This window comes from Nycticebus coucang, chromosome 14 (assembly GCF_027406575.1).
Source record: "Nycticebus coucang isolate mNycCou1 chromosome 14, mNycCou1.pri, whole genome shotgun sequence".
Lineage (NCBI taxonomy): Eukaryota > Metazoa > Chordata > Mammalia > Primates > Lorisidae > Nycticebus > Nycticebus coucang.
The window spans coordinates 41,667,733-41,695,390 of record NC_069793.1 but is presented as its reverse complement, the minus strand read 5'-3'; the positions used below and the strand labels follow the sequence as shown (position 1 = coordinate 41,695,390).

Here is a 27,658-nt window from a genome sequence, read left to right as displayed (position 1 = left end):
CTCTCACTTTAAATCAAAAACTAGAAATAATAAAGCTTTGGAAGGAAGGCATGTGATAAAATGGGCTGAAAGCCAGGCCTCTCATGCCACCCAGCCAAGCTATGAATGTAAAAGGAAAGTTCTTGGAAAAAAATTAAATTTACTACTCCAAAGAACACACACATGATAGCAAAGTGATAAGGAAGACTTATTGCTGATGCAGAGAAAGGGTTAATGATCTGGATAGAAGATCAAACCAGACACAACATCCAGAACAAAGGATGAAAGATGTAAGGAGGCTGCAGAAGGAAAGTGTGAAGTTAGCCGATCAACATCATGAGGTTCAGGGGAAAGAGCTGTCTCTGTAACATCACAGTACAGGGGGAAGCAGCGAGGGCTGATGCTGAAGCTGTACCAACTCACTTAGCAAACAGAGCTCAGGTAATTGATGAAGGTGGCGCCACCAAAAAAGGGATTTTTAATGCTATTAAAACAACTGAAAGCTATAACCCAGTTACAACCTAAGAATAGGGGGAAGGGGGAAAGGGAGGGGAGGGAGGGGAGAAGTGGGCAGAGGGAGGAGGATTGGTGGGATTACACCAGCCGTGCATCTCACAAGGGTATATGTGAAACGTAGTAAATGTGGAATGTAAATGTCTTAACACAATAACTAAGAAAATGCCAGGAAGGCTATGTTAACCAGTGTGATGAAAATGTGTCAAACGGTCTATAAAACCAGTGTATGGTGCCCCATGATCACATTAATGTACACAGCTATGATTTAATAAAAAAAAAATTTAAAAAAAAGGGACTTTACCTTAAAAAAAAAAAAAAAAAACAACAACTAGGCAGCACCTGTGGCTCAGTTGGTAGGGCGCTGGCCCCATATACCGAGGGTGGCGGGTTCAAACCCGGCCCCAGCCAAACTGCAAACAAAAAATAGCCGGGCATTGTGGCGGGTGCCTGTAATCCCAGCTACTTGAGAGGCTGAGGCAAGAGAATCGCTTAAGCCCGGGAGTTGGAGGTTGCTGTGAGCTGTGTGACGCCATGGCACTCTATCGAGGGCCATAAAGTGAGACTCTGTCTCTACAAAAAAAAAAACAAAAACAACAACAACAACTTTCTTTTCAAAGAAGTGGTCATCTAAGACTTCCATAGCCAGAGAGGGAAAGTTAATGCCTGCCTTTAAAGAAGCAATCAATGTTGAGTCAAGACCCTTGACTAGCAAAAAAGTTTACAATTCCTTGAAATCTCAGATAATTATTAGCAATTTTTATAATAAAGTAATTTTTAATTACCTTGTCTTTTTAAAAATAACATTAATGCACTTTATAGACTACGGTATAGTATGAACATAACTTTCACATTCACTAGTAAACCAAGAATTTCATGTGACTCATTTTATTGCAAAATTCGTTTTACTATGATATTTGCTTTTATTGCAGTGTTCTGGAACTGAACCTATAGTATCTCTGAGGCACACATGTATTTTATTTCTTGCTTTTCCTGTCCAGAAAAGATATCGGAAAATGGAAAATTTTGACTCATTCTGCTGATTGCCTGTGGTTAAAGTTAGCAACCTGCACGCCGATGAAGTGCAATGAGAAAACAAGAGTATCACAACATCGATATCCCTACAAAATTGTAAACACTGATTCCACTGTGGAATATCCACGTTATTCACCTAAAAATGTGGATGACCACAAGGGTTTGTAAGTCAACTCTAGATAAAATCATTCTCTCCTTCTTATTCATTCCCTTCTAATTTTGTATTTTTGAATGATCAGGCATTTCTAGAACTTTCTTTGATTGTGAATGGTATCGTGTACAGAGGAAGACTTACTACATTGCCCATTCAGTTATTTCTGTACAAGAGGATTCTTTCTTTCGCCAGAACAACAAGGAACACAAAGGAGTATTTTTTAATAAAATGGACAACAGTGGTTTGTCCTAGAATAGATATAAATACATCTCAATCTGTGGTTACAGTTAGTTTTTAAGAATCTTTATTTTTATGTATGTATGCTTCAGCTAACCCCATGCAAAAGCCCTGTGCACCTTTTATAGAAGCCTGTAAAAATTTCTTGCAAGCCAGGCTTTGGGGTTTTACAGAAACATGCCACTTTTTAAGTGCCTTCTAGCCATATGCATCTCAAACACACACACACACACACACACACACACACACACACACACACACATACACACAGACTGGCCTGAGGCCACACCAATTTATATGTAATGTCCTTATTCTTTGACCCAATAACCTCGAAATGGCTGTGGAATATTTTTTTCCTCTGACTCTGATATCATAGGTGATACAGGTTTAGATCCTGTTGAGAGAAAAGAAATATTAGTGTCTTTTCTATGCCAACATTTTTCTTCTTCATATATTGTTTTCTCCATATCTCTTTTCCTGAAAGAATGCTTTTAAAAATCTCACAAACTTTGGAATGTCCTAGCCCTTCTCAGTGATTAAATAACATCATTAAAGACCCTTCAGGTGACCTTCATTGCCTTTTCTGTTACCTTGGCTGGAAGACTGTATTGAGATCAAGCTCTAGATGAAAGTCAAACCTTCATTTAGTCAGGAAATTTTAAAAAACATTTTCTTATATTTCCAGCTCAAATGTAGGAACTGAGGATGTGATTGTAAATGGAGTTTTGCTGTTTTCAGGTAGATTGTAGGAAGAAAGCCTGGCAAGTACTAACAATGCAATGATACACAATGATAAATGCTAACCAATGGACAATATGAACAATACGTGTGCACGGAATTCTTCATCGTTTTTGGATGACAAATTCCTTTGAGAAAATGATAGGCATTTGTTACTACATAACAAATATCTTCTTGAATGTTTAGCAGCTCAAAACAATGTTAATAATCTCATCGAATCACTGAAGGTCAACAATTTGCAAGTGGCTTAGTTGGCTAGTTCTGGTTTAGGGTCTCTTATGAGATTGCAGGAAAGGTATCAGCTGGAGCTACTACTAGCTGAAAGCTTAACTGGGATGGAGAATATGCCTGCCAGGTTGCTCACTGCACATGGCTTTTGTCAGGACGCTTCAGGGATTCCCTACAGGCCGTGGCAGAAACACTCAGGGCCAGCTCCAGGGGCTTGTCCATAGGACTGATCATAACATGGCAGTTGGCTCCCCTCAAAGCAGCAATCCTGAAAGAAACAAACGAGGAGGCCATAATACTTTTTGTGACCAGTATCAGAAGTGTCACACTATTACCCATGCCGCATTCTATTGGTCATATCAATCAACCTTAATAAAATGTGGAAGAAGACTATGGAAGAGCATAAAAATCAGGAAGCAAGGGTCCTCAGAGACCATCTTGAGGTTGACTAGTACATTCTCCATAGACGTCTTTCCAGAAAAATCCACCACAGGCCCTAGGTTAAGAAAACCTTTAATAAAAGAGGACAAAAATATATGACTATGCTTGAAGCAGCTATAAAGGTTTTTACAAAGAGATTAGTTTAATCACATCCCTCCAGAAAAGTAATAATTTAGTCAGTAGGTGGAGTAGACAGGGAGATTATTCTGGAAGGTGAAACAGGAAATATATGTGTGTGTGTGTGTGTGTGTGTGTAATGTAACCCTATATTTGGGAAACCACAAATAGCCCAAATGATTAAAGCATAGAAAGAGGGAGAAATATAGGTGTGGATCAGATCATAAAAGACTTTAGAAGCCACGCTGAAGAGGATGGCTTTTGTTGTTCATTGTGGAGCTCCTGTGAAAGCATGCACAGAGCTGATCCACAAAACATAATTTGTATTTTATAAAGATTGCACTGATCATTATGTGGCATTAAAAAGCAGAGAAGTCAGCTGGGAAGCTATTAGCCCTGTATCGAGACAGGAAATGATAATGATGCGAGCTAGGGTATAAACAGTGGGGGAAAGGGAGGTCATTTCCAAGGGTTGTTTGGAGGTAAGATGTATAGGAACTGGCAATCAATTTGATGTGAGAGATGAAAGAAAATACTACATGAATGAGGCTTAGGAACTTTTGCTTTGGACAACTAGGGAAATAAGAGGAGAAGCTCTAATTGGGTAGATGAAAAAGTATGAGTTCAAGGTGTCTTTGGAACATGCAAGTAATCTACTGATAACTGTTTTCCAAAGCATCTTCACTGAAAAGTAGACATGTGAAAACTTTCAAGTATCATTTCCTCTAGTTAAATAGCCTTAGAAAACACTGTAAACATTATGCCTTAGGAGATTTAACATGCATACCAATGTATTAAGGATAAAAGGGATTCGGGGATTTTTTCTTTTTCCCAAGTAAAGAGACTCATACATTTTCAAGGTAACGTTTCCCAAATGTATTTGATAATGGAATCTTCCTTTGGCTCAATTTCTATTAACATTCTGCAAATCTGGCTTTCTGGATAATAATTTACAGTTTGTAACAATTTTGTTCGCCCAACTCATCACTAATTGTCTAACAAACTCGCCAGTAAAGACACTCCAACAAGACAGTTCATATGTCTTCTAGTTCTGCGCATAGTGAGGTTTTCAACAGCCAATTTTCATTTGAATTCACAAGGAAAATAAAAATGATTTTTATGCTGTTAGCTATTTCAGCATTTGCAGATCCGTCTATCAGAGCTAATACAAAATACGAATTTACATGCAATTATTTTGTGTTTTCAGCTACAAAATGTATCCTAGTTAAAAAAAAAATTAGCAAGCTTTTAGTGTGATAGAACAGTTATGTGCTGCTATACAACAAACATTTCTCCTCAAAGCACCATCTCATGTTGAGGTTTTCAAGTGGAAAAGACATCATGGCCCTGATGATAAGTGATATTTTAGCCAATGTTTTTCAAATGAGTGCTGCTTGGGAGAACCTGACAACAGGCTGACATCGAAGGTCTTTTTGGGGATCTGAGTCCCCATCTGGAAGCTGAGGAGAATTTTTTAGCAAGGCTGGCTATAATGCTGGAAATCCAAGATGGTTTCTGAAGCTAAAAAGAAGGTGTTTCTTCACTCATCAATAAATGCAGACACCAAAAATTGCCCCAGGGAAAATAGTATGTTTTCAACATATAGTGCTTTTTAAGCTTCATTTTCAAATTATAACCTCAAAGAACCCAGCACATTATGTGGAGAAGCAGCCCTGTGATGGAGGGCAGCTCTGCAGAGAGGTGTGACTGCAGTGAATCTCAATTCTACTCTACGACTGTGGAACTTCACAAGCGACATAAACTTGTGCTTGTTTTCTCACCTGTAAAATGAAGGTAATAACGCCTAAAACATGGGATCTTATGAAAATTCAAAGGATGACTCCCAGGAGCTTTACATGAATATAAGCTATTATCAGCAGAAAAGACAGTTCCCACCTAAAATCCAGATCACTCCCATGTAGAAAAATGATATAGATTTCACAACGGCAATAAAACAATGACAATGCTTCAGACTTGAATAATATTTTTAAGTAATTAAGAGCTTCCACATCTCTACCCCACTTTGACAATAAAGCACCCTTCTCTGTGGAGAATCGTATTAGTGAATCTGTGTCCAGCCGCTGGTGGGAGAAGGGTTAGCAGGATGAGCCAGGCAATCTCGGGACCGACAGCCATTAGTGAGAAATAACAGATGGTGTCTCAGTTTTTGCTATAGGCAAAGAGCCAAATGACATGACTAAATAGAAAGACAGCCCCAGAGGACTGTGCTTGGGCTCCTACTGAGCACGGAGCCTGAAAGGCAGGGACATTTTTAATAACCTTTCTTTGACAAGCTTAAAGCCATTTAATGCCTAAACCTGTCATACACATCTAGCTGGGAGAACAGGTCTCCGGAGAAAAACTCCCAGCACATGTGAAAAAATAAAAAAAAATTGCAAGCACACATAAAAAGAAAACATTATACAGCAAGGTCACCAAATACGAATTTTCTATTTAAATAAAAACAGCCATGGCCCCTTTCATGAATAACCTTCTAGCCCTGCTCCCCGTTCTGCATTAGATTAAATGTTGAGTTTCTGCCCAGTTATTATTCAAATAAAACAATAGGGGACCCATGCCTGCTTTAGCGGGTATTTTAGTTCAGTCTAATTAGAAGGAAGTACATTATACATTATGATGTGTTGAAAATCTACACCAAAAAAAAGAAAGAATAGAAAATGAACTCATAATTCTTTATATATTGGGTTTCACTTTTCATCACACTAAATGAAACAGCAAGTGACTGCTTTTTTTAACGGCTTTTGAAGTAAATGGAAAATAAGTAATCAATATGATTAAAAGTCTTTATCATTGTACTATTATAATGTTCAGTGCCAGTAAATGAGTAATTCTTCAAAAAAAAAATGCAGCAAATTTATTTAATAAATTGTACTTTTTTCCCAATGAATCAGCTAGTAAGAGCATTAGTGTGGACATGAATTTAATTTTCCCTTGAGTCTGTGGCTTCATCTTGTCCCAGCTGCTTCATTTTCTCCTCATCACCAAATCATTTGGTTATAATAAGTCTTTCTGCCTTACGTGTCTGTAGCTTTAAATGCATATAAGCACATTGGAAGTATTTACCTGCTGAATAGTGGTGTGAAGATTTGCAATGAAATCCTACCTTCAATGTACATCTATCAGGGGAAGGATACAGAGAAATATAGTTTGAAATAAGATTATTTTATTATTATTTAACAATATTATGTGAAAAGTAACTTATAAGGGCTCCAATGGGAAACAATCACCTTTGCAAAAGCAGTCATGATAATATTTGTTTAGTTCTGCAGATTAACTGAATTAAATAAATAGTTATATGTGTTGTTATTTCTAGAAAGTCCCAGAAGAACTGATGCCTGTTCCCTCTATATTCCTCAGGCCAAAAAAAAAAAAAAAATTCTTTCAAACAGAGAATATATGTTTACTCATAAATTCAATACATCTGTAAATTGTATGAATGAGATGCTTTTTCTTGTTCATTACAGTACCTCTATGGCGCCCCTCCACAGTTATATTCAATGACCATTTGTTGCTCTGTAATGAACTTATCTGCAAGAGTTGGATAGAACTGTATAAGCACAGTGAAAGAATGGAAGCAAATTAGAACACACTTTATCCTGGGAGTTCCAGAATAAGTTTGCAATTGAAAAACATACATCCCAATAATGGAAGGGAAAAATATTTTAGCTCATTCCCTCAGTGGGAAAATTCCTTGAAACCCTAGCTTTCACTTTCATTCCTTCTATTCCTCCCTTTTAAATGATACCTAGTGTGCCTCCTCCACTCTCCTGAGTATCCCAGGACATCCATGGTTAACCTGGTACTCCCACTTCACAATGTTTCTTTTTCTCACTTTGAGGAACCAAATGCTCACTTTGCTGATGCCACTCCTTTCTGTAAGCACTCCTGACTGTTGCCTGAACCTTATTGTTTCTGGTTGGGCTCTATAATAAATCTTTAGACAATGGGTGTGGGGCAAATGCATGGACTTCTTTTGTAGTCAGAAATACAAATGTTATTTATTTATTTATTTATTTATTTTTAAAGAAAAGGGTAGACTTTAATCTTTATTTACAGGACACTGCAAGATATGAAATTCCACATAGAAATAAGAAACCCTTTCAGAGGATAGGCTCCAGACAGTATGTATGTACAGTTCGGAACTGTTCAAGTATAGTTTTGTTGTAAAAAGTGCTGCAATTACAAACCACGTTTAAAAAGAGTTCGTAGTAGAAAGATAGTAAGACAAACTTATACCAAACGCAGTACACGACAACTTTGTGCCTCAGCTATACAATCTAAAAGTTAACAGTCCCAGGAGCCCCATCCTGAACTTGGAAGGTGCAGCCTTCAGAGCTAGTTTCTGGTACTACATTTTGATCCTCCTCTTCCTCTACAGAGAAATACTTCTCAATCAAGTTTAATGAAGCCTTGTACACTGACTCATTTTCATGGTTTTGTAGAGCTTCAATTTTGTCCAAACCTCCACATTCTCCAATCATTATACTAAGTTTCTCCGTTTCACCTAGTGTTTCAGCAGCCTGAAAGATATTTGAAATGGCATCCAGAATAACCAGAATAATTCTGGTATCTTTTGCAGTTAAGAGGTTCATCAATGGCTCTATTATGCCACAATGAATGAGGTATACAATCTGTTCAGCTGTTCCACCACTTGTATAGTTGGTCACAGCCCATACAGCTTCCTTTTGTGTCTTAAAGTCTGCCTTAGAGAGAACACCAACAGGTAATGGGACTGGTCCATGATTCACAACTTGCTGTATCTGGTCCTGACGGCCAGCTGGGATGTTTGACATTGTTCACGTAGCTTCCTTTTGAACATTAGTTTTGGGGTTGGTCAGCAGGCTGGGAAAGACAGTAAGTGCTCCTGCATCAATTACAACCTGAGTCTGTTCATCTGTCCCAGTGACAATATTCCCTATGGCTCTTAGTGCAGGAGTCACAATTGGCAATTCAGTAGCTCCCAAAAGCTTCACAAGTTGGGGCACAACTCCTGTTTTCACAACCATTTCAGTCCGTTCATTTGGACCATCAGTAAGGTAAGAAATAGCCCAGCAAGTATCTGCTAATACCTCTGGATCATCGTGATGCAGGAGACACACTAAAGTAGGAAGAATCTGCTCCACAGCATCTAGTGGGGGTGCGGGATTCTTGTTGCGACAAAGGTTTGAAAGTGTCCAGGTAAGATTACGTAAGTAACCACATGACAAAGATGACATATCAGGAATAGCTAGAAGAGCCAACAGTGGGTCAACTGCACAATACTTAATAACCAAGTCTCGGAAAACTGAACCATCACCTGCAATGTTTCCTAGAGCCCACACAGCTTGTTGACTGATACGAGCATGGGGAGACGCCAACAGAGAAATGAATGCTGGAGTAGCACCTCCATCTACCACAGCCTTAGTCTGTTCTGATGTCCCAGAAGCAATGTCAGTTAGTGCCCAAGCAGATTCAAATTGAATGGGACTACAATTAGTTCAACCCAAGAAGGACACAAATTTTGGGATCAAACCAGCTCGGATTATATTGTCGATGGGAGGCTGTTTTTCTCTAGAAGTAGTTTCCTGGCAGCCTGAGTAGCTTGGAGCTGGTTTTCCATATTGGTGCTGTTTATACCTTTGACAATGTCATCCACAGACCAATTTACAGTACCTGGTTGTTTCGGTTTTCCTGCAGTGGAGAAGTAGCATCATCAGGAAAAGAGCTTACATCTCTCCTTTTCAGCATCTGGTCATCTTTCTTAGCTTTCCTCAACTCCACATTAACTTCTATTCAGCGTCGCCTGATTTCTGTACTGTCTTTTCCCTTGTTCTTGAACCTGGTAAGTTGGGCAGCTGGTGAATTAGCATTCTCATTGGTGGACATGGCTATGAGACAAGGGAGCTAGCTGCACAGCTAGCTCAAGCTTCCACAGGAGGTGGTGCGGGACTCAGAAGATCTGAGTCGGCTGCCCTGGAAACGTCCACCGCAGCTCAGGCAGAACACGGTGTGAAATGTTATTTTTTTAAGAAGAAAATTATTCCTTCTCATGGTGAATCTTGAAACAAAAATTGTTAAGGAGCTTGTAACCAAATTGGGTTATATATACCCAGCTAATTTTTCTGTATATAAAAGTAAATATTTCAACATTAACTTAAAACATGTTAGTCCTATAAGATGCAACAACATATCCCATCCCGGGGGTTTTGAGACACATATTGCCTGCCTCCTGATGCTAAGTGGAGGGGAACCCTTTCCATATCAACTTTCTGTGTACCCTCCTCAGCAGCAAGGATTACATTATCAAAAATAACATAAGAGAAACAATGAGTATAAAAATACATGTCCCTTCTTCATTCTTTTTATGACATTCAAAATCCTAGTTGTCCTCTAGGCCTCCTCAATCTTTTTACCTCATAATTTGCTCTCTCTGTGGACCTCATACTCTCACAGTCCAGCTGAATTATAATAATGCCTTTTTTTTTTTTTTTTTTTTTTTTGCTAGAGTTTAAGTGTCTGGAGAGCAGGCAAGACCTATGTGTATTTGGTATCTATCATTATATCTCTTCATTTAACATAATGCCTAGTGATAGTGCCTAATAAAGGTGAATTTACTGATATTCAAACAAGAACCAGAGTCCACTGTCTTGTCTAGACTCTGGAGAAACTAAAGGACTAGAACATGGGCAGGTCACACCTCTGGTATCAGGTTTAAAATCTATCAGGCCTACGCATACTAAATGTAACAGTATCACTATGACAAGTCATAAACAACTAGTTTGATTCATGACAGATACTATTTATCATCTGACTCTATCTCAACATTTCTCTAGGAAAGAGCCCAAGTCTTTCTTATAACCTTGCATTAAAGCTAAAATAGTATTCAAATACAATGATGTAAGCAACTAATTATAATAAAACATCTCTATATATGGTTTTACACATATTTGTTTATCATTCACATCTATTTTCATGAGAACACTTCACAGTAAATGCTTCTTTTAATTACTAAATATTCATAGAGGCCTTACTCTATGCTGGGTACCACATCAGGAATGAATGAGAAAGAAAAATGTCCTGTTCCCACAAAGCTTATCATCCAGTGAAGGAAATGAAGAGATACAGATTGATTAAATATCTCTAAGGCAGAAAATTAAGCGCAATGATTTTGGAATTACAGAAAGCAAAAGGATTGTATGTTAGGGTCTTTTACATGTAAAAAGAATATTTATGTTCATTTTGTAATGAAAGAATATTTATGGAGAATGGTTGTTTTCTGTTACCATTAAGCTTTGTTTGGAATTGTACTTGCATTATAGACTCCTCTCCTTAGGTCCCTTTGGTCTTTTTTTAGAAAGTGGAGAATCCCAACTTGGGCTGATGATTAAATAAAATAACATGTATATAGCACTTGGCACAGTTCCTGAAACCCAGTAAACTTTTTTCTTGTTGTTTTTCTATGTGCCAAGCAATTGCCTTTAGTTTCGGTATTATCTTCGATTATAACAACTACCGAATAAAGTGGATATTATCATCATCAACCCATTTTAAAGATTATAATACTAAGTCTCAAAATTTTCAAGTAACTTGTCTAAGACTATCAAGAGACTGAAAATGATGAAGCCAAGATCTGAAATTTGGCAAGACTGAATCCAAGTATGTGCCTGCATTTCCTATGACACCCTCCTACCTTCGCTATCTCCTTACTGCTTGAGACAACCTACCTATCCCTAGATATGCACTTTTTTTTATGTCTGGATGTTTCAAGGGGGTCTGGACTTATTTCTGATTATCATATTTATGATGATTTCCTTCACTATGTGTATCCCTTCTTGACGCCCTCCATCCTTGCTGTACTTTCTCTACCTCCATAACATTTCTTCCAATCCCCTGGTACATATGAATCTCTCTCTTTATTGCCGAACTAGCCCTCTTTTGATGTTAATGCTATAATTCCTTTCCTATTAAAAGCATTACAACATAAAGTTTGGGACCAAAGTACTATAGTGAACTAGAAGAATAGCATAAAGGTTAATAGGAAAAATTTTGGACTCAGGTCACTATAAGTTCAAATCTCAGCTCTACTGCCTGTACATCTTTCTTAAATCATCTTGCCTCATTCTCTTTATCTGAAAAATGGTTATAATATAGTTACTATGAAAATTAAGTTAAGTAATGCCTTTAATTTCTTGGCATATGACTAGAATATAGTTTAAGACTAAATAAATGAAACTCCTAGTGAATATTACTATTCAGATATTTTTAGTGAAATAGCATGATAATATCTTTAATAATAAAAAATAAAATAAAGTTATACTCTCAATGCAGATAAATTCATGGCAAAATTTAAATAATATATATGTAACCAATTATTGATCTTTTATGCCACGTTTACATAAATATGAAGTTGGCTAGATCCCAAGCCATTTTTCAAGGTGGTAGGGAGGAGATTGGAAAATATGGTATCTAGCCTCCAAGATGGCTCCCAATAGAATCTGGCTGGCCTGTGTGACCCACAGAATACAACAGTTGTCATGGTGAGTGACATTCAAGGCTAGATCATTAAAAGGATAGCTTCTGCCTTGTTCTGTTGAGATTCTCACTCTGCCTCCATGTGAGAAGAAGTTCTATGGCAACATCCACAGGGTTAGAACAGCTCTCTATGACCAGCACTAACTTGTGGGGCATCAGTCATCCACCTTGAAGTATATCCTTCAGCTATCAAGCCTTCAGATATTGCAGCCCCAGCTAATACCTGACTTCAGTCTCATGACAGACCTTTAGCCATAACTGACCAATTGATCTGTTCTTTAAAACACCCTCCATGGAAACAATAAGATAAGTAAGTGATTATTATTGCTGTAGGCCACAAATGGTCTGCCACCGATGACCAATATGGAGAAAGGAAACTGATCTTATACCTCATCTCTTAGTTCAGTTTGTGAGGTTGGTTGACTTCCTATTGCATTCCTAGATAATTTACCTCTGTTTCCTGAAAAGAACCTCTATTTCCTGAAGGATCTTTGACTCAGTCAAAGATAGTCAGATATCCGATAGTGTCTCTTTACAAGTAGAAAATTTCTTATTAATATTATCATCAAATTTCTGCTAGATCTTCCTGCTAATACTTATAAGTCATTTTGATTCTTTAACTCTATTATTTATTTTTATTTTTGTTTTGATATTGTTTTAGGTAAATTGACACCATACTCTATCCACATCCTTTTCATGATCGAGTCTTTCTTGGGCCATATTTTCAGGGAGTGTATATCCCACCAGCCACCATTTTGGTCAGAGGGCCTTTTAGGAGTCCCTTGAAGTAGACGAAGGAAGGAGACAGGGCTTCCGTGTATTTTATTTCTTTGTTCATGTGATTATTCTTTCATTCCTTAGGGTCATGAGTTCTCAAGCTTTGGTCAAACAGAACTATATGGTTATTAATTGGTCTTACTTTTATTTTTTTTTTTTTTTTCTTGTTTTGTATCATATTGGTAATTCATTTAGAATGGGTTGTACAGCAGTTGTTCACATACTCGTGAACAGATAGGATGTCCAAAGGCTGAAGGGATCTGGAAAGTTCAAATAAGATGCCTAAGTGTTCTTGAATCACTAACTTTCACCTAGTTGGTCATAAACAATTAGTATAATTCAGAGAAAAATACAGGAGATGAATGATTAGAGTCGTATGACACTTTGCAAGAGTTGTTTAACCTCTCTATACCTACCATACAAATGTATAATAAGGGCAAAATTTAAAGTTTGTCTCAGATACTCCAAAATGGCACCAATTGTGAAAGGGGCTTTTCTCATGGCTAAGAATGGTACACATTTTCCCTTTAATTGCCTGTCCATATACAAGTACTTTATGTTTTATTCCTTTTAGAAAAATCACAGTCTTTTAGAAAATGCTAAGATGACTATTTCAATTAAAAGGTTGGGGATCCCTTGTAAAGCTTCGGCAGTGGTCCTAATTTTAGGTCAGTATAAATAACTAAAGGTGGGTGGCACCTGTGGCTCAGTGGGTAGGGCACCGGCCCCGTATACTGAAAGTGGTGCGTTCGAACCTGGCCCTGCCCAAACTGCAACAAAAAATAGTCAGGCATTGTGGCGCGCACCTGTAGTCCCAGCTACTTGAGAGGCTGAGGCAAGAGAATCACCTAAGTCCAAGCACTGGAGGTTGCTGTGAGCTGTGATGCCATAGCACTCTACTGAGGGTGATAAAGTGAGACTCTGGAGGCTTTACCTCTTTCATGTTTACATGGATGGAGCTGGAACATATTCTTCTTAGTAAAGTATCTCAAGAATGGAAGAAAAAGTATCCAATATACTCAGCCCTACTATGAAACTAATTTATGACTTTCACATGAAAGCTATAACCCAGTTATAACCTAAGAATAGGGGGAAAGGGGAGAGGGAGGAACGGGAGGGAGGAGGGTAGGAGGAGGGAGGGTGATTGGTGGGATTACACCTGTGGTGCATCTTACAAGGGTACATGTGAAACTTAGTAAATGTAGAATATAAATGTCTTAACACAAAAATTAAGAAAATGCCAGGAAGGCTATGTTAACCAGTGTGATGAAAATGTGTCAAACGGTCTATAAAACCAGTGTATGGTGCCCCATGATTGCATTAATATACACAGCTATGATTTAATAATAAAATAAATAAATAAGTAAGTAAAGGTGATTACAGGTTTCAAAAGTTACTATAGTTTATTGCACACGTCAAAATGTCCCTAATGCTGTGTGGTATATCCTTTGGCTAAATGATACCTATTAGTTAAAATCAGTACCACCTTTTTAAAAAACAGCATGAGTTATAGAATTTGACTTTCTAATTTCAGTTTCCAGCTTGGCCATGTACAAGCTTCATGATAAATTACTTACTTCTCTGAGTAATTACTTCTGTGTGTGTATGTGAAATGGAGATAGTCAAGGTAGCTACTTCATAGGATTTTTAAGGTTATTAAATATGGTAATATATGGTGAATACTCAGCACATTTCCCAGCACAAAGAAAACCTTAATAGTGGCTAATACTAATGTCCAAAGACATACATGGCTGCTGAGGAAAACAGGTCCTTTGTGTCGCCTTAACAATTTTTCTGGCTCACCTTTTTATAAGTAAATAGCCTGAGTTCTGCCTTTACCACTGTCATTAGATGAATACTTCCAAATAGATTCTTGTGCAGCAAGGGGTTTTAAAATGTATTTATAGTGCAATTAAGGCAACAACATCGTTTCTATTTGTAGCCCAGTTGAAGAGCATCTCAAGCCAAAGAAATCTGTCTCTTACTCTATCAGATTATTCTTTTGGAAGAAACTAACACTATATAACTAATTAGATATACCTCAAGTTTCTTCCCTACTGGATATTTGTTTCTGTCATACATCTTAAAAGGATATATTTCATCACCTTTGATGACATTGTGCTCTGGAAATTTGTTCCAGATGGTCTTTGGAGTTGATTTATTACCCTTTATAGGTTAGCAAACATATTTGAAAGCTTTTAAGTCCAAAGCTTCTGTATTAAATGAGTGGGGACTATGGAGAGTCTTCAGGTGTTTTCTTAAGAGTCAACCACCACTATTGAGTGATATTCCATCAGCAATCATGACACGTTCAATCAGGCCAGCACAAAGCCTCCAAGGGTAAGTTATCAGTGTGCTGTGTGGAATGCTGTTTGTAATATTCACCATTTCTCTCTTGTGAACACTATAACTCAAGTCCATGGCAAATGAACACACGGTCATGGTATGGTTATCATGAAAGTACATGTCATTATGTTATTAACACTGCTTATCTCCAATTTCATAAGAAGAGTTTGGTTAAACCAATGAAAATGCAATTATTTTCATACTGTTCATTCCATAATTTATGACTAGAACTTATATATGGAATTGGGAAAGGGAAATGAGATGACACACATCACTTTGATCCTATCAGTCTTTTAAACTTTTCTTCTTGTAAACTTTTAATATCATAGAAGAGTTAAAAAAAACAAAAAGAAATCCCTCATAATCCTCACTACCTACAAAACCCACATAATCCCCGTTGAGATTTATAAAAATAAAAACAATACCCGCACGTGGCTTAGAATTTCTAAGATACATTTGAAGGCCTCCACCCCCACCACCCAGTACCTCTTCCTGAAAGGAACATTGTTCACACTGTTAAGTTTCTTACATGTACATCCAGATAAAAAAAAATGCATATTCCAGCCAATACGTGGATGCTTTTATTTGAAAAGAATCTTCTTATAATTAAAGGATGACTTTTCCCCCTAATAAGTTGTTGTGGCGATCATTCACGTCGAAACAGGCATAAGTCATACCTCATTCTTTGTTAAGAACTAGTTCCTACTCCATTTTAGTCTATTTTAAGACTGTATCAAGATACATTTAACCAGTTCCATGTGGCATACACTGTGGTATAATTATTCTAAACTGAAAACAACACATTTCCCAAGAATTTATTTTTCCATTTTCTAAGACAACTGCTTAATAGTTTCTCTCTCTTCAAATATTCCTCTTTACAAACCTCATCTCATTATTCATTGAGAAAATAGAAGCTATCAAACAGGAAGGTTTGTTCTTTGCAACACACAATCTGTTACCCCACTTACATCTACACCGCTCGTTCTTTCCTCCTCCCAAAACACAAAAAGGTCCCTCTCTCTGCTGGAATTCCATTCCTCCACTTGTGCTCTGTATCATATTCCCTCTCACCCACTCAGACACAACTACAAAGTTAAAATACGTTGTAATTCAGCCCTAAAACAAGTCATGTTTCCCAGCCATTCTTCTCCCCTTACCTGCATTATCAGCCCCTCATTTTATTCTAGATCATTCCACAAAGCCATCATTCATTAATAAGCAAAACAACAAAACAAATGTTCATCTCATGTGTTATGGATTGAAATGTGTCCCCTCTTCTCCAACATTTGTATATTTAAGTTCTATTCCACAGCACCTCAAAATGGAACCTTATTTAGAAATGGGGACGTTGCAGATGTTATTAGTAAAGATGAGGTCATGGGGGAATAGGGTGGGCCCCTTACATAGGGGATGGACACACACACGCAAACACACACAGGAAGAATGCCACATAGAGAAGAAGGCAGAGATGGGAGTGATACTTCTACAAGCCAAGAACTCCAATGATTGTCAGAAACTATGGGGGAGACATGGAACCAATTCAGTCCCATATCCCTCGGGAGAAACAAACCTTGCCAACACCTTGTTATTGGACTTCCAGCCTCCAGAACTACAACACTTGATTTATGGAACTTTGTGATAGCAGCCCTAGGAAAGAAATCCAGTCACGCACCACTTAATATACTGAATAAAAATACATTCCGAGAAATGGCCTGGGAGGCAGTTTTGTCACGGGAATATCATAGAGTTTGCTTACACTAACCTAGATGGTACAGCCTGGTACACACTGGACACAGAGGCTATCTGGTTAGCCTGTTGCTTCTGGGCTGGAAATCTGCACAACGTGTTACTATACTGAATACTATAGGCAATTGCAACACAATGGTTGGTATTTGGTTAGTATTGTGTATCTAAACAAATCTAAACATAAAAAAGGTTCAGTTACAGTATGGCTTTGTGATTTTATGAAATCATCTTTCATTAGCCAAAAGGTCATTATGCTGTGTGTGACTGTATACCAGTCACCCCACCACCACCCACATCTGTCAACTGCCTGCTGTTCTCGTTCAATTTCTTGTGCCTCTATTCTCTTCAGAGTGTTTAACCTTTTTCTGAAAGTGCATTTGTGTATTTTTAGTGAACAATATAGTCACAATAGTTTTTTAAATGTTCTAATAGTATTAATAGGTTTATATTGGAAAATAACAAAACTCAACTTCACACTTGTTATCCCAGTTTCATTGCTAAAAAAAAAGTCAAATTTTAACTATTTCTGACTGTGTAAATAATGCTTTCTTAACATATCAACTATTTTGTCAAATGCATAGTAATGCGCTGAATTTTTCCATGGCTCACCCATATTAGGCAGGCATTCTGTAAGTTTTACTTTGTTTTAGAGATTTTTCTATCTGAACCTTCAAACTTATATGTCCTAAACAATTAGTTTGGAGGTCTGATAAAAACGTGGGACTTCCCTTGGCTGTTCTCCTATACTACTATGCTACTTTCCTTGTCTACCCCTTGGTTGCTATCATTTTCTCATTCTTTTGCAGAATGTTGTATTTTCTTACTCTTTTGATGTAAATTTTATAGTAGCAGCCTAAGAAGGGATGCATGAGAAAAATGTCTTGCAACCTTGTTTGAAATATCTTTATTCTTCCATCACACGCAGTTCCACACCCAGTGTGGCTGGGTGTGTTGGTAATCTCAACAAATGCTCAAAGTTTAATGGCTTAAAAACAAAAGCCATTTATTTACCCTGTGATTCTATGGTTTAGCAATTAGGGCTGGTATCAATAGGGTCCTATAGGGTTAGGCAGGGATCACTTATGTACCTTTAGTCAGCCGGAGGTCAGGTGGGGTCTCAAAGATGTAGATGGCTTTACTTGTATGACTGAAATCTTGGCTATAACACCTGCAACAATTTGGATTCTTTCCGCATAGTTTTTCATTCTTGTGCAACAGACTTCTTTCAGTGATGGTGGTCGCGGAGTTTCCATCTCCCACTCTTCTTGCATTATAGTGGCTGACTTAATATTGACCAGGGTTAGAGCAGGAAAGCACTGAAAGCTATGTGGCAGGGGGCCTTGAATTCAAGAAAAAAATTAATTTGCAGCTATTTTCCCAGTCACAACATTACATAGTCTGGCCACAGATATTCTGCATTACACATACCAATCCAATTCCAGAATTCCCAGAATCTCATCTAATGGTATTGATCTCAAAGTTCAAAATTTCATGATCTATATAATGTGTAGAAGGGACGAAGCTTTAATGCAGAGGTCTATGAACTAAAAACTGCAATTTATCTGACCCCACATTCCTAAGATACCAGGGTCAAAGAGAGAAATAGATATTCTCATCCCAGTAGGAGGCACGTAGGATCACTGCTCCATTACCATCCTAAAACCCTCTAGAGCAGAATTTGACAGGTTGCCTAGCCTGGGTCAGGAAATATCCCTTGAGTAGCATTCATCTGTTTCCCACTCAGTGGCTCTCCAGTCTTCCATGTTTTATACCTTCCTCAGAATGGTTCTCTAGTTCATTCTTCAAACATCTTGGTCCTGCACCCTGGAATCTTCATTTTTCCCTCTGAGAATTCCTTCCTTTTTCTAAGAAATATGTCTAACTTGCAACTGTGTCATTTTTTTATCCCACTCCTTCAGTTAAAATTTTGAATGCCTGGTGGCCTTTTTACAAGGACAGCAATTCCAGTCATTTTTATTTCAAGATGGTGCCAATACCCATTTCTTTAAAACTTTGTGGGCTTTCTATGTTTGCTATGTCCTCTCTATACCTCACAAGCCACATCTTTCCCTTTCCTGGCATGCTTTCTGCTCTTTTGATACATCAAGATGCTTCAAGACAATGCCTTTCAGATTCTTAGAAGTCCTTTTGTCTGGCTAAGAAGGTCAATTTAGCATTGCCTTAAATATTTCAAAGATAACAACAAACGAGAGTCACACCTTGATTTGATCGTCGTTACCAGGCCTCGTTTCACTTAAAAAATCATTTTCCAACCAGAAGATTAGAGTTTGAAAAATATTTTTTTTCCAACCCATCAACTCTCAGAACAAAGTAAAGAATTCCTTCTTTATTTCAACTCTCCATGCTGGCGCTTGATCACAGGCAACAAAAAGAAGCTACTGATTTTAAAATTCTGCCTTTGCCAAATTCAAACTTTTACTAGGCACATTTCTACCTTCCAAATCAACGTTCTTTCAGTTTGTTCTAAAGGACCATTATAACAGTTTTCATACACATGTGCCTTCTCCACAATGATCACTATTTTTTCCAGAGTTTGCCATATGACTGCAGTGCACTTTTAGTCTTTACTACCCACCCATTTTGAAAAATCAATGCCACAAGTTTTAAGTTTTCTTATGGCAGCGTTTCATTTCCAGTGCCCATTTCTACATGATTTCGGTTTACTGTGCAACAAACCACTCCATAGAGCCACAGAATTTTGCCATTGAATCTCCAGTTTCCAAAGTGCTCTGCTGAACACATCACATGCTCATTGAAGATTGGCTGAATGAAGAAATAAAATTTATACTCATGATCAATAAGAAGAAAATTGTAAGTAGAAAGGTGTTAGCCCTTCTTCCTATGAATAGAATCATACATACTTTTGAGTGTTCAAAACTCAAATGCCTACAGGGAACTAATAGGTAATACAAATGGGTGACTCTGGATAATATATAAGACAAAATCTACAAGGAAAGGTGATTCATATGTCATGGGTTTATAAAAACAGATAAAATTTAAATTGCTAATCCTAACCTGAAGTTCAAATACTTAGGTTCTCATCCAAAGATCTTATAGTACATTATAATGACTTTAATTATTACTTTTTCACAAGAGAAGATAGTTTAGAAGCAACTTTCTCTGGGTGCAATGCATTATAAAACCATCAGCAGTAATACCTAATATTAGAGATGGTTTGTTCTCTTTCAGTTACTAGGTTAATAATCTCTTATTTAATCTTTATAGCTACCTTACAAAGTAGGCATTTCTTTATAGCAGTTTACAAATGAGGAATCACAGAGTTAAATAACTTGGCCACGTGTGGTAATCAGTCCTGGGATTTAAAGCCAGATTATTCCAACTACAGAATTTAAGCTCTAAAAAATAATTACTATATAATCCCAACTCTCAAGGCCTAGTGGCTAGCTCACTCACATCCAAACCTGCATCTGTAGAGGCAATATAGCAATATGTAATTTTTAGATTGAGTATTCAGATAGACACTTCATAAATCTCGCAGTCTTACAATATGAAGGAAATGATGGTCTGTTTATAAATAGATTTTAAGGTTGTTTATTGATTATATAAAATGTTTTAACAATGTCAAACATTTTAAATAAGCAAATGCTAAGAATAAATTTTCTTCTCCACCACTGAATCCAGATCTTGGAAACAATTTTCTAACATAAAAAGTCAGTAGTTTTGAATACAGTGTTGCAGCATTTTTCTCCATCAATGTTTTCCCCTACTTTGTTTTTCTAGGAATTAATTATCCAACCTTTTCTTTAGCTCTTCATTTTTGCAGTATAATTTTTTAAAAACTTGCATTCATAGAAGTCTACAAAACATTTCTTTCTCCACCCAAGGGATTTTAAATGGGAGTTAATGTTCAAATTGATGACCCTCAGCAGGATAAAATTGCCTTCATCAAAGATTCAATGATACCTCCACACTTAAAAAGACAACCCACCACCCTCAGTTAAAAAAAAAAAAAAAAGCTATCCAATAAAAATACCTCATAACCTGAAAAATGCAAATCTTCTATCAAACCACTCAATAAAAAAGGCGGGGGGATAATAACAAGGGAAAATCCTAGAGATGGATAGGCTGCAAATTCAAAGACATGGAATCCAAATTCAGCAATGGTGAATCAACACTAGGCAATGTTCATTGCCTTGGCCAAAAACATTGGCAGGAAAAATAATTACTGTTATGAGAAAAGTATAACCTTGGGAGAAATTTTTCCAAGGGCTATGCCAAGGTCTATAATATTGCTATTATTTTCAATATAAATATATGTTCTGTAATATGGACCTAGGGTGATTTGATATTTAATTCATTAGCAATATCCCATGAATAACAGCTGAAACACAGACCCTCACAGAGCATCTAATCATGAGTTACATTTTACTTGCAACATTGGCTCTAACTAGAAGTGTCAAGTTATTAGTTTTGAGATTTTATAGACAAGTTTTAGTGGATTCATTATAGCCAAGGGATATAAATTGGTATTGGAACACCCTTACGGAATTTTCCATTGAAGCCTAACACAGGGACAACCTACATGTTAAGAGTTCACGTGTGAGGATGTACATATAAGCTTAAGATAGAAAGAGAGGGCATCTGCCTAAGAGTTCATTTATTTACTCATTCAAGGCATATTTGCCGAGTGGCTATGATATGTCATACCTGGCTCTAGACCCTGGGGATACAAACAAATAAAGGTGAGATGTGACACTTGGTCTTGTGTTAATAATGCTCTAGGGAGAGGAGTTTGGTGATACATAATTAGACCAATAAATGTATGAGACTTAAATTCTTTCAGTAGTAAGAGAAAAGAAGAAAAATAAATTAGAATGATGTGATATTAAATAATTGGTCAAAAGATGCATAGTAGCTTTCTGGAAAAGCTAATTAGAGTGAAGGTTGTGCTGCAGTCTACATGTGGAGAAATAGCCAGCCAAACATTGTCGCATAAAGTATGTTTACTTCCTTTTGAGCCACTTCTGTTTTGTGTTAGCCCTTTACCTTTCTTTCCCTGCCCCTCTATCCCATATAACCAAGGCTGTCTCCATCTGAATTTTGAAACCAAACAATGTGTGGTTCTAATTCATCCTTTCTAATTCTAATAGTTATGTGTTCTTCTGTAGCAAAGCCCTTTATCTAGACAGCAGTTTAGAAGACTGAAGGGCTCCTAGAATCTTCTAAGTATGTAACTGAAGGGCCTGGCAGCAAATTCTAACCCTGCAGTGGGGCGGAGAAGGGGGGGAAAAGGACTACAGCTTAAGAAGACCATTTTTTCCCTCTCTCTAGTTCTAAATGAGTAATTGATCTTGGGTCTTCTGCAGAATGCCAGCACATTATCTCAAAGCTACTTGTAAAATAGCAACAATTATTTTTTCAGCCAGAAAAAATAATTTTTAACAAACTTTGTAGTAACTCTTTAATTGCTGGAAAGAGAGGATTTTTACTGCAACACTACAATGTTAACTATCTCCCACCCAGATATGTTAAGGGTAATGGGAGACATAGAGGATAAAAGAGAGAAGATAAAAAGGCTAGTTAGCAGGGTGATGAAGGTGGGGCAGAGTCAGTCTTTCACCGGGGGCTGAGAGATTCTCAGCGGCCACCCCCTGGGTGAAAGTTGGCCCTGGTGCCCCAGCCACAACCAGGGAAAGCCCGCCCTCCCGAGTCTCACAGCCTCTGGGGGGGGTCAGTCCCAGATAGAGCCAGCCAATCCAACATGCACCCCTTTGTTCTCACAGCCTCCAGGTAGGGCCAGTCCCGGATAGAGCCAGCCAATCCTAAATTTCCTAAGTTACCTCAGTCCCTGCACAGGCCAACCCCCCAACTTGGTCCTGGTCCCCCCCAACCCAAAATTCATCATGCCAAAGAGTATAAAACCCACCATCATTTCTACCTTTGGGTCGTCCCCTCTCAGCAGAGTTCTGCCGGAGGTACAGCCCAAGCATGCTTGAATAAAGTCACTCCTTTGTTTTTTTTGCATGTGTGTCTGGTGATCTCTCAGTGGCGAAATTTGGTTTTAACATAGCTACCTAATTGCGTGAGTTGAAAATGCTTAAATTATATTCTTTTAGGAGTAAGATACTTTTGTCCTAGCACTGTACTAAGATATGGTAAACACAAAGTTATAGAAAATATAGAACAGATTCCTCAAGAGGTTGAGAAATAACACAAGAACTTGTATAATTAGAAGAATATTTCCATTTTTCAAATAATGAAGCATTAATGCCATGTTACCCAGGGGAAGCAAATTAATTGTAAATGCATTGTTTCACATCTGTAAATGCTCTATATATGGTACAAAGAATTTTTAATTAAAAGCAGAATCAAAATTTAATGGAAAAAATAAAGACACAAGTATTTTATTAATAGATTTGATTTGGGTATTTATGCTAAAGTAAATACTTGAGTCATGGAGTGGGATTGTTAACCTAACAGTCTAATAGTCTATCATTTTGATTCAGAAAACAGATTTATGGTTCAGATTTACATTTCAAAATGTTACGTTGGATTATCAAACTTTGCCAGTCTACAACAAAGTTGAAGTTCCTGCTTGAATAATTATTAGAGAAATAATTAAATCATGAAAAATTTAAAAATGTTCTCGAATTCCCAGAACTCATCATGGAAAGGATAATGAATAGAAGATATTTTCATTAAATATTCATATGCTTTCCTATTATGATTAAGGAAGCAATATATGTAGGAATTGAAACGTTTTTTATTTCTAGCTTTTATAATATTTTGTTGCTGACATACTCTGTACCTTTAATTTTTACAATTAAACTTCCTATCCTACTTGTTGGCCAAGTATATAAAATTTAACTTAATCATTTGACATTTAAACTTCCTCTATACTATATAAGAAAGCAATAAATGTCACAATTTCATTTTTTAATCATTAAACCACTCTTGCTTTTGTAGAGCTAGAGCAGACCATACCCTACTCTCTAGATTAGCTCATACAACATCTTTTTTTATTTATTTATTTATTTTTTTTAATTTTTTATAGTTGGGTATTCATTGAGGGTACAATAAGCACTCATACAACATCTTTTCCAGCCTTACTTTACAGTGCTTTCTTGTAGAAAAAGACTAGAAAGATTAAAATGGAATTTCTAGGGCTCCCCTGTAGCCAGAGTGCCAGGTGTGATATTGATTCTGCCAATCAGATGAACTCTGAGAGTACAGACCAGAAGCACCTGTTTATCTTACTGGTGCAGATCCAAGCGGTGGAACACAGATGCGAAGCCAACCTTTTGTAAAGGTTCTTCCTGATTCCCATATCACTGATAAGCTCTGATTTCCTGGAGCCAATGATGTGCTAGTGGCTGCATCTTCCTGACTGGATTTCAGATAAGCTGCTACAGACAGTAGTTGCTATAACAGTGTCTTGAATCACCAGTTTCCTGATTGTGGAAGTGATTTGCAGTCCTTTAGTAAGCTAGTTCTGCTGTTTATTCTAGAAGACCAAGGACTGAGCTTGCTCCTCCAGCCCTTCTAGAGATTTTGCAAGAAGGTAACAGGCTGTAGCAGAAGTAACAGGCTCCTTCTGTTCAAGGACCAGCTAGAGTCAGACTTCCAAATTGTCTAAGATGAAAGATGGAGGTGTTCTTTAAATTGGTTATTCCAAACTAAACTCTGTATTTCTGAACTTTTTTGTGAATGCAAGCAGAAATTAAATCCCAACACTGGCATATGTTTATTATTTTAGAAGTAGTAAAAAATAGTTTATCAATTGTCTTCTTTTTTTTAATTGCGAGGGAGAACATTTTATAAAAGCTTCTTAGTTAAGTTCCTACTCAATATTCTCAACTCAGTCCCTAATTTTGGTGGTGTTGATCATCGAAATTACTTCAGGGTCTGCCAAAAATTCTACTTATAAAAGGCTGTTGTGGCCCTTGTATGGAGTTTAAACTCTCAGCTTGCCTCCCATACCGGAGAAAATTCCTTGTTTTTCCCAAAAGAAAAAATATATACATACGAATTTCAGTGTCTAAATTATAGACACTGATTGAGCCTTACTTACTTCTTACTGGCTACTGGCCACAGCACTTGTATGCATGCTGTGCTGCTTGATAGGTAAACCGGGTCTTATTTCATCAGTGTAGGCCCAACCATCTCTGCTCTTTTGTCCCCTGCATATTATAGTACCATCTTTCTTCTAAGAAGAAAGATCCAGGCTCTTATTTTAGATCTCAAACCTAAGCTTAATTTCCAACAAAGCTTTTCCCAAATGCTATGTTAAGTGATACCAGACCCTTGACAAACTAATAAAGAAAAAAAAATACCTATTTTGCCATTGTTTGAATGTGCAGCTTTCCGTGGGCTTTTTGGGGCATGGAAAAGGCAAAGGTTAATTTTGTTTATAGCTCTGCTAGTAATCTGGAATTTTATGGACATATGGGAACTCACGACTTAGGCTACAAAATGGAATCAAATGGTTTTTCTGTGCCAAGATAAATATTCATACTTAACAAGATAATATTTGCAGGAATCCTTGACCTACTTAGGTAAAGATAATTTTAGAGCTGTCAGTATTCTACTTAAATCGCAAGAAAGTTAACAAAAGCAAGTATAGAAATAACTAGGACTTCATCACTTATTGAAAAAAGTAATGTTCTATTGAGTTCTCATTATTTTTTATACAATTATCCCTTTAAAATAGACGTTGTGTTTCCATTTTAAGCTGGTGAATCAAAGTGAGAACAAGTTCAGTTCCCCTACTGCTTGATAAACTGTGGTGCATACTTGATCAGTTAGGAAAGTATTGTAAACAAAGGCTAAAATGCTGAAGTCCTGAAGTCCTCCTTTAAAACAGCAATTTGAGTGTATGATCCAAGGTCAGATACTCTGTTCATTAGTTGCTTTAAAATATATATTAGATACACACACGCATGCACTCAGCAAGTTTAGACTTTTCTGGGTGGGAGACTTTTCTGCTCATTTTATGTTTTACTCCATGATTTACAATGATTTGCTAAAACTGGCTGACAATCTTCATCTATTTAATTGGTTGACTCATTTGGATCCAATTTGGCTATAAACACCTTAAAGGTAGATATCAATTTTATTACTTCTACCTAACATCAAGCTTGCCCCAATAAAATTCCAATGAAAGCATGTGGAATGAATGAATGGTCTGTCAATTTAATTTTCTTCCAGGTTACTAACATCAATAGTTCTAGCCGGTGCTTCTCAAGCTAATGTAAATATATGATCATCTGAGGATTTTATTAAAATTCAGATTCTGATGGAGGATCTAGGGTGAAGTTCTAGATCCTACTTTTATTGTAATTCTCTAGGTGATTGAGATGCTGCTGTTCCTTGGACCATATTTTCAGAACTAAGGTCTAGATTACTCTCCAAGATTTTATTTTTGTGAGGCAATGCCACATAGTCGTGAAAACCATGAACCGGAGTCAGAGAAACATGACTCCTACACATAGTAAACAAGTAAACACAGGAAAATTACTTAATCTCTCTGTGCCTTCATTTCTTTATATAAGGAATGCTGATAATACTAGGATCCTTTCATGTAAGTATCATGATATTAAATGGAATAATATATAAAAAATATTTAGCACAGTCCCCAGTATTTGGCAATCATTCATGATGTTTATTCCCTTCTTTTGCCTGGGACTAATGTTCAAAGAACTCTGTACATGAGGTTACACCTCAAGCCTAATCTTCCCAAATTGGATTCTCCTACAGAAACTGACAGCAAATGCAAGAGGGAGACTTGTGACGTAGGGTTGAGTAAGAAAGGGACACCCATGACAAAGAGACTCGGACATACCAGATAGTAATGTGGGGTGTATTAGTAAAAATGGCAGCTTTTATGTAAGCTACAGGAGAAAAAGTGTCTAAAGAAGAGCATATAAAAAGCCAACCATATCTCGTGAAAATGGAAAACATGTCCAGAATATATGAAACGTTATTTTAAATGTTTCTATTTGCTATGTCTTTGGTCACCTAGCCCAGAAGAATGATCTCTCATGGCTAAATGGTTTAGTAAAAACACTGTTGTGGAGGAAACCAGTAAGTGTAAAAAGCTGGTTAGAGAAGGAAGGAAGCCCAGGAAGGGAGACAGGTGCAGAGGTGTGCTCAGGCAAAGGGTTGCAGAGGGAAACTTCCACACAACAGTCAGAGCAGCACTGCAGTGTTAAGTTTTCCTCAATATTGTCTTGACTTGAGGAAAAGCAGCTGTCATTTTATTCATCAGTTGCAGGCTACCCCAGAACACTGGGGAAGCCATAAATTGAAATCTCTGCACCCCTTTAATTCTCCGCAAGTGCTAGCAAAGCAGTCCCTGGAACTCAAAAGTGATTTTCCAAAAAATAGTCACAGATATTAGATAAACCATACAGAAAGAAAATAGAAGACAAAAAAAATGATAACTGCTTGATAGTAAAATATCAAATTACAAGGGCGACCATAATGTTTACACCTTCCCAGGACAACTGTTAACAATGAAAGTAGTCAGGAAGGAATCTGTGACTGTTCAGTGCCTGTGAATTCTTATTGTGAGCCATTGAACAGAAAGGCCAATGTTTCCTGAAAGCAGGGTGATTATTCCTCTTGACCCCTTTGTTTGGCTTTATTTTCTCACTCTCTCCTTCCTTCCTTCCTTCCTTCCTTCCTTCCTTCCTTCCTTCCTTCCTTCCTTCCTTCCTTCCTTCCTTCTTCCTCCCTCCCTCCCTCCCTCCCTCCTTCCTTCCTTCCTTCCTTCCTTCCTTCCTTCCTTCCTTCCTTCCTTCCTTCCTTCCTTCCTTCCTTCCTTCCTTCCTT

The 27,658-nt window shown here is 37.3% G+C and overlaps 1 pseudogene; it reads right to left on the bottom strand.

Moving 5' to 3' along the window:
* Nucleotides 1–7,740: 7,740 nt before the first annotated feature.
* Nucleotides 7,741–9,328, bottom strand: LOC128565490 (importin subunit alpha-1-like; annotated as a pseudogene).
* Nucleotides 9,329–27,658: the final 18,330 nt, after the last annotated feature.